An 8,934-nucleotide genomic window follows, 5' to 3' on the forward strand; every position below is an offset into this window, starting at 1 on the left:
AAATAAGGACCTCTATTTTAAGAACCCATTTCAATTAAATCCCCTTTATTATCTAGAACACACGTTTTTCTAATTTTACAATTTAGTCCTAATTATCAAATTAGGCACTTATACATAAAATTTCTTCACGAAATTTTCACACAATTATTCAATCATTGAATAAACCTTAAAACTTAATCGGAATAAATTTTTTTGACCTCAGATTCATGGTTTCGTAACCAGTATTCTGTTTAGGCCCTATTTCAGGATGTTACAACTTAAAAGTGTTCCAAGGATCGTACTCAAGGGAAGATAGAATAAATCTACAAAAACCTTTTTACAATAATAAGTCTAAGTAGTAGTAATTAATTCATATATTGCAATAAACCATAAAATAAATAATTGAGAGAAAATAAATAAATAAACAAGAAAGAAAATAAAAATGATTAAAATCAATAAACCAATTAGAAAGATTAACTCGCTTCAGGGTTTGTAATTAACTTTAGATTAGGGTTTAGGGTGGATTAGCTACAGATTAACCAATTATTACCTTCCAAACTTTTGGCTAACTAATCGATTGATTGATACTTGCTTATCTCTCGACCTTACTTTATCAAGCAAGATAAATTACGGTTTACTCAGTTTGACATATCTCTCAACCTTGTCTAGCCTATGATAACTTCCTAGGGTTGTCAAGCCCAGGGTTTAATAACACAAAATCTATACCAACTAAACCTTTTGAGAAACCTTAAATCCTCTGTTAATCACATTGCCATCCACTCATTAATCTCCCTTAAGATATTTAGCCACTCATGTTAGTCATAATCTTGACTCCAATTGAATAAATCATGTGAAGAACACGATTGGATTGGAAAAGAAACAAGATTTTAATAATCATGGATTTGATATCAAATGGAGAATGAAATAGCAAATCGATTGATTAGAATAAAGAAATATATCGAATGCAAAGAGAAAATAAATCGAAATACTTCAATAATATAGAATAGCTCTTAGATCAAAACCAATTCCAAGAGGAAAAACAAATAGTTTATGAAAACCCAAAAGAAAATTAATCTAATCCTACTCTTAAACTACTAGGGTTTTTGAGTGCTTTTAGGATGACTTAGTTACATCAAACCCCTAATGTCTTATTTATAGAAGTGTTGGTAGCCCAAATTTTGTCTTCGACATGTCCTAGGCCTTCATATAAGGTTTATTGTGCGAAAAAAAATAACCTCGACATACTTGGGTAGGAAGTCAACTTGCATCATGCCATGCAAGGGCTATGGCATGACACGACATGTGATTTCTACCTTGTGTCATTCGTTTCGTACTTTGATGTTCCGAGAAGCTTGTGCATCACTCATCCTTTGCTTCCATGTCAATTGTGCCTTTAAATCTTCATCCTACATGCTCAATTGAACATATTAGTACTATCTAAGGCCCGTGTCAGCCTATTGGGTCACAACACTTACAAAATGTGTTAAAAAATACTTATTTTACTAATATTTAGTCCTAAGTCCTAAATACCAAAAACAAAATATAAAATATTGAATTGCATAGAAACCAAGCTCCTCAAGTGCAAAAATGACTCGAATTAACTACTATATTTGGCAGCAGGTCACATACCAATTTTGAAATATTTACAATTTAGTCTTTATGTTCAAAACTAATAAATTTCACTTTACAAATTAGTCATATTTCATATCTAAGCTTCAAATCTAACAATTTCACACCAAGAACTTCAAAAAATCAATAATGAAAACCTTATAAAATTTTAACAGTTTTGAAAAATAACACACGAGTTAACCAAATTAAGCTCTCGATATCTCAAAAATATAAAAAAGACAAGAAACAAACTTGAAATCACTTACCAATTGCAAGGTTAAAGTTGAAAGCTTCTAAAACCTAATTTTTTTTAAATGGACGGTTCATGAAGAAGATGTGTTAGGATCGTCCCAATTAAGCAACGAACAAGTAAAAATAGTAGAAGAAATTGAGAAGATGAACACACAAATTTAACGTGGAAAAACCCCTCAAAAGAGGATAAAAAACCACGGGCAAAGATAATTTTACTATAATGGCAAAAGAATGAAGAGTACAAAAGATGGAGATAAAAACTAAACCCCGAAAACCCGAAAAACAAAGAACCCTCAAACGTAAACACAAAATTCTCTGAATGTGTTATGAGTTCTAATCTAATGGGTGTCTCTTAATTCTAAGATTGTAAAGGAGCCTATTTATAGGCTAAATTAGTAAGTCAAATAAACTATACTAATAAATGCTAAATATATTATACTAATAAATACTAAATCTTCTAGAAAGAAAATATATTTTTGTTTAACTTGACTTGCAAGCAATCTCTTAGAATTTGGGTCACACAATTCTAACAATCTCCACCTTGACACAAATTCTTTCAATGCCATCTTTGCCAAAACCCGCCACGGGCCTATCTTGAACTATGCAGGGAATTAACTGAGTCGAATCTATGCTTAGAAGCTGGAAGACTTCTAGCCTTCGACTTGTGCACTGCCAAATCAAAACTAACCCGGGTCTGATTTTCACGAATACAGTGCCCTAACTTTTCAAAACCTGCATCCAAAAGAGAACCTCTCTTCAACGAAACGGTCATACCTTTTTCCCTCCTATGACCAAGTTGCCTCCGCTTCAAATGAGTTGACTTTGACTCCATAACGGACGAGGGACGTCCGATTTCATCGGTCACTGTAGAACCTTCCAGAATATAAAGACTGCCGGTTCTTTTACCTTTTAACAAAACGAGAGCTCCACGAGATACTTTAATGTCGCTCGACTCGATGTTGATTCTGCATCCTTTCAAGTCTAAAATACTCAAGGAGATGAGATTCTTTCGTAAATCAGGTACATACCTGACATCTAAGAGTGTCCTAATCGTCCCATCGTGTATCCTAATTTTAACAGTACCAATACCGATTATTTTACTAGATGAATCGTTTCCCATGTACACAACTCCACCTTCAACTGAACTGTATGTGGAGAACCATTCTCTATTGGGACACATGTGGAAAGAACATCCTGAATCTAGGATCCACTCAGACGTAAGCTTGGAGTTATCGCTCGTTGACACTAACAAGAAATCATCACCGCCTTCATCGACCAAATTAGCACCAGCTACATCTTCCTCGTTACTCTCAGCAGCTCTTTTATTTCACAGTTTATAACAATCTGCTTTGACGTGACCTAACTTTTTGCAATAGCGACACCTTTTGTCTTGTTTCTTTGATGCTACCAAAACGGAAGCTTGTCTATCTGCTTTGCTATTCAAATCAAACCCATTGTCGAGTTTGTCTCTACTCAACAAATGACCCTTCACATCTTCGAACAAGAGTTTGTCTCTGCCATAAATCAGGGTCTCCCTGAAAGACTTGTATGAAGAGGGTAAAGAGCACAATAATAGCATAGCTTGATCTTCATCGTCAATATGAATCTCAACGTTCTTTAAATCATTTAAAAGAGTAATGAATTGACTGATGTGATCTTTAAGAAGCTCACCTTCGTTCATGCGAAACGTAAATAGACGTTGTTTCAACACTAAACGGTTAGCCAGAGACTTAGTCGCATAAAGAGTTTCTAACCTTTTCCACAAGGCGAATGAGGTCTTCTCCATCAATACCTCCTGCAATACTGTATTCGCGAGGCATAACTGGATTGCAGACAAGGCCTTTTCATCAAGCTCTTCCCATTCTGTTTGATTTAGATTCTCAGGCTTTTTCCCTGTAACAACCTTTTTCAAGCCATTTTGAACTAGAATTTCCATCATCCGAGCTTGCCACAGATTGAAATTTGTCTCACCATTGAACTTCTCAATTTCAAACCTTGTTGCTGCCATCTCTGACCGGGCTGATCTATGAAAGTTAAACTAGCTCTGATACCACTTGTTAGGATCGTCCCGATTAAGGAACGAACAAGTAAAAATAGTAGAATAAATTGAGAAGATGAACACACAAATTTAATGTGGAAAAACCCCTCAAAAGAGGATAAAAAACCACGGGCAAAGATAATTTTACTATAATGGCAAAAGAATGAAGAGTACAAAAGATGGAGATAAAAACTAAACCCCGAAATCCCGAAAAACAAAGAACCCTCAAACGTAAACACAAATTTCTCTGAATGTGTTATGAGTTCTAATCTAATGGGTGTCTCTTAATTCTAAGATTGTAAAGGAGCCTATTTATAGGCTAAATTAGTAAGTCAAATAAACTATACTAATAAATGCTAAATATATTATACTAATAAATACTAAATCTTCTAGAAAGAAAATATATTTTTGTTTAACTTGACTTGCAAGCAATCTCTTAGAATTTGGGTCACACAATTCTAACAATCTCCACCTTGACACAAATTCTTTCAATGCCATCTTTGCCAAAACCCGCCACGGGCCTATCTTGAACTATGCAGGGAATTAACTGAGTCGAATCTATGCTTAGAAGCTGGAAGACTTCTAGCCTTCGACTTGTGCACTGCCAAATCAAAACTAACCCGGGTCTGATTTTCACGAATACAGTGCCCTAACTTTTCAAAACCTGCATCCAAAAGAGAACCTCTCTTCAACGAAACGGTCATACCTTTTTCCCTCCTATGACCAAGTTGCCTCCGCTTCAAATGAGTTGACTTTGACTCCATAACGGACGAGGGACGTCCGATTTCACCGGTCACTGTAGAACCTTCCAGAATATAAAGACTGCTGGTTCTTTTACCTTTTAACAAAACGAGAGCTCTACGAGATACTTTAATGTCACTCGACTCGATGTTGATTCTGCATCCTTTCAAGTCTAAAATACTCAAGGAGATGAGATTCTTTCGTAAATCAGGTACATACCTGACATCTGAGAGTGTCCGAATCGTCCCATCGTGTATCCTAATTTTAACAGTACCAATACCGATTATTTTACTAGATGAATCGTTTCCCATGTGCACAACTCCACCTTCAACTGAACTGTATGTGGAGAACCATTCTCTATTGGGACACATGTGGAAAGAACATCCTGAATCTAGGATCCACTCAGACGTAAGCTTGGAGTTATCGCTCGTTGACACTAACAAGAAATCATCACCGCCTTCATCGACCAAATTAGCACCAGCTACATCTTCCTCGTTACTCTCAGCAGCTCTTTTATTTCGCAGTTTATAACAATCTGCTTTGACGTGACCTAACTTTTTGCAATAGCGACACCTTTTGTCTCGTTTCTTTGATGCTACCAAAACGGAAGCTTGTCTATCTGCTTTGCTATTCAAATCAAACCCATTGTCGAGTTTGTCTCTACTCAACAAATGACCCTTCACATCTTCGAACGAGAGTTTGTCTCTGCCATAAATCAGGGTCTCCCTGAAAGACTTGTATGAAGAGGGTAAAGAGCACAATAATAGCATAGCTTGATCTTCATCGTCAATATGAATCTCAACGTTCTTTAAATCATTTAAAAGAGTAATGAATTGACTGATGTGATCTTTAAGAAGCTCACCTTCGTTCATGCGAAACGTAAATAGACGTTGTTTCAACACTAAACGGTTAGCTAGAGACTTAGTCGCATAAAGAGTTTCTAACCTTTTCCACAAGGTGAATGAGGTCTTCTCCATCAATACCTCCTGCAATACTGTATTCGCGAGGCACAACTGAATTGCAGACAAGGCCTTTTCATCAAGCTCTTCCCATTCTGTTTGATTTAGATTCTCAGGCTTTTTCCCTGTAACAACCTTTTTCAAGCCATTTTGAACTAGAATTTCCATCATCCGAACTTGCCACAGATTGAAATTTGTCTCACCATCGAACTTCTCAATTTCAAACCTTGTTGCTGCCATCTCTGACCGGGCTGATCTATGAAAGTTAAACTAGCTCTGATACCACTTGTTAGGATCGTCCCGATTAAGCAACGAACAAGTAAAAATAGTAGAAGAAATTGAGAAGATGAACACACAAATTTAACGTGGAAAAACCCCTCAAAAGAGGATAAAAAACCACGGGCAAAGATAATTTTACTATAATGGCAAAAGAATGAAGAGTACAAAAGATGGAGATAAAAACTAAACCCTGAAAACCCGAAAAACAAAGAACCCTCAAACGTAAACACAAAATTCTCTGAATGTGTTATGAGTTCTAATCTAATGGGTGTCTCTTAATTCTAAGATTGTAAAGGAGCCTATTTATAGGCTAAATTAGTAAGTCAAATAAACTATACTAATATATGCTAAATATATTATACTAATAAATACTAAATCTTCTAGAAAGAAAATATATTTTTGTTTAACTTGACTTGCAAGCAATCTCTTAGAATTTGGTTCACACAATTCTAACAATCTCCACCTTGACACAAATTCTTTCAATGCCATCTTTGCCAAAACCCGCCACGGGCCTATCTTGAACTATGCAGGGAATTAACTGAGTCGAATCTATGCTTAGAAGCTGGAAGACTTCTAGCCTTCGACTTGTGCACTGCCAAATCAAAACTAACCCGGGTCTGATTTTCACGAATACAGTGCCCTAACTTTTCAAAAGAACCTCTCTTCAATGAAACGGTCATACCTTTTTCCCTCCTATGACCAAGTTGCCTCCGCTTCAAATGAGTTGACTTTGACTCCATAACGGACGAGGGACGTCTGATTTCACCGGTCACTGTAGAACCTTCCAGAATATAAAGACTGCTGGTTCTTTTACCTTTTAACAAAACGAGAGCTCCACGAGATACTTTAATGTCGCTCGACTCGATGTTGATTCTGCATCCTTTCAAGTCTAAAATACTCAAGGAGATGAGATTATTTCGTAAATCAGGTACATACCTGACATCTGAGAGTGTCCTAATCGTCCCATCGTGTATCCTAATTTTAACAGTACCAATACCGATTATTTTACTAGATGAATCGTTTCCCATGTGCACAACTCCACCTTCAACTGAACTGTATGTGGAGAACCATTCTCTATTGGGACACATGTGGAAAGAACATCCTGAATCTAGGATCCACTCAGACGTAAGCTTGGAGTTATCGCTCGTTGACACTAACAAGAAATCATCACCGCCTTCATCGACCAAATTAGCACCAGCTACATCTTCCTCGTTACTCTCAGCAGCTCTTTTATTTCACAGTTTATAACAATCTGCTTTGACGTGACCTAACTTTTTGCAATAGCGACACCTTTTGTCTTTTTCTTTGATGCTACCAAAACGGAAGCTTGTCTATCTGCTTTGCTATTCAAATCAAACTCATTGTCGAGTTTGTCTCTACTCAACAAATGACCCTTCACATCTTCGAACGAGAGTTTGTCTCTGCCATAAATCAGGGTCTCCCTGAAAGACTTGTATGAAGAGGGTAAAGAGCACAATAATAGCATAGCTTGATCTTCATCGTCAATATGAACCTTAACGTTCTTTAAATCATTTAAAAGAGTAATGAATTGACTGATGTGATCTTTAAGAAGCTCACCTTCGTTCATGATAAACGTAAATAGACTTTGTTTCAACACTAAACGGTTAGCCAGAGACTTAGTCGCATAAAGAGTTTCTAACCTTTTCCACAAGGCGAATGAGGTCTTCTCCATCAATACCTCCTGCAATACTGTATTCGCGAGGCACAACTGAATTGCAGACAAGGCCTTTTCATCAAGCTCTTCCCATTCTGTTTGATTTAGATTCTCAGGCTTTTTCCCTGTAACAACCTTTTTCAAGCCATTTTGAACTAGAATTTCCATCATCCGAACTTGCCACAGATTGAAATTTGTCTCACCATTGAACTTCTCAATTTCAAACCTTGTTGCTGCCATCTCTGACTGGGGTGATCTATGAAAGTTAAACTAGCTCTGATACCACTTGTTAGGATCGTCCCGATTAAGCAACGAACAAGTAAAAATAGTAGAAGAAATTGAGAAGATGAACACACAAATTTAACGTGGAAAAACCCCTCAAAAGAGGATAAAAAACCACGGGCAAAGATAATTTTACTATAATGGCAAAAGAATGAAGAGTACAAAAGATGGAGATAAAAACTAAACCCCGAAAATCCGAAAAACAAAGAACCCTCAAACGTAAACACAAAATTCTCTGAATGTGTTATGAGTTCTAATCTAATGGGTGTCTCTTAATTCTAAGATTGTAAAGGAGCCTATTTATAGGCTAAATTAGTAAGTCAAATAAACTATACTAATAAATGCTAAATATATTATACTAATAAATACTAAATCTTCTAGAAAGAAAATATATTTTTGTTTAACTTGACTTGCAAGCAATCTCTTAGAATTTGGGTCACACAATTCTAACAATCTCCACCTTGACACAAATTCTTTCAATGCCATCTTTGCCAAAACCCGCCACGGGCCTATCTTGAACTATGCAGGGAATTAACTGAGTCGAATCTATGCTTAGAAGCTGGAAGACTTCTAGCCTTCGACTTGTGCACTGCCAAATCAAAACTAACCCGGGTCTGATTTTCACGAATACAGTGCCCTAACTTTCCAAAACCTGCATCCAAAAGAGAACCTCTCTTCAACGAAACGGTCATACCTTTTTCCCTCCTATGACCAAGTTGCCTCCGCTTCAAATGAGTTGACTTTGACTCCGTAACGGACGAGGGACGTCCGATTTCACCGGTCACTGTAGAACCTTCCAGAATATAAAGACTGCCGGTTCTTTTACCTTTTAACAAAATGAGAGCTCCACGAGATACTTTAATGTCGCTCGACTCGATGTTGATTCTGCATCCTTTCAAGTCTAAAATACTCAAGGAGATGAGATTCTTTCGTAAATCAGGTACATACCTGACATCTGAGAGTGTCCTAATCGTCCCATCGTGTATCCTAATTTTAACAGTACCAATACCGATTATTTTACTAGATGAATCGTTTCCCATGTGCACAACTCCACCTTCAACTGAACTGTATGTGGAGAACCATTCTCTATTGGGACACATGTGGAAAGAACATCCTGAATC

Source organism: Gossypium hirsutum, chromosome A07, assembly GCF_007990345.1.
Source record: "Gossypium hirsutum isolate 1008001.06 chromosome A07, Gossypium_hirsutum_v2.1, whole genome shotgun sequence".
Classification (NCBI taxonomy): Eukaryota; Viridiplantae; Streptophyta; class Magnoliopsida; order Malvales; family Malvaceae; genus Gossypium; species Gossypium hirsutum.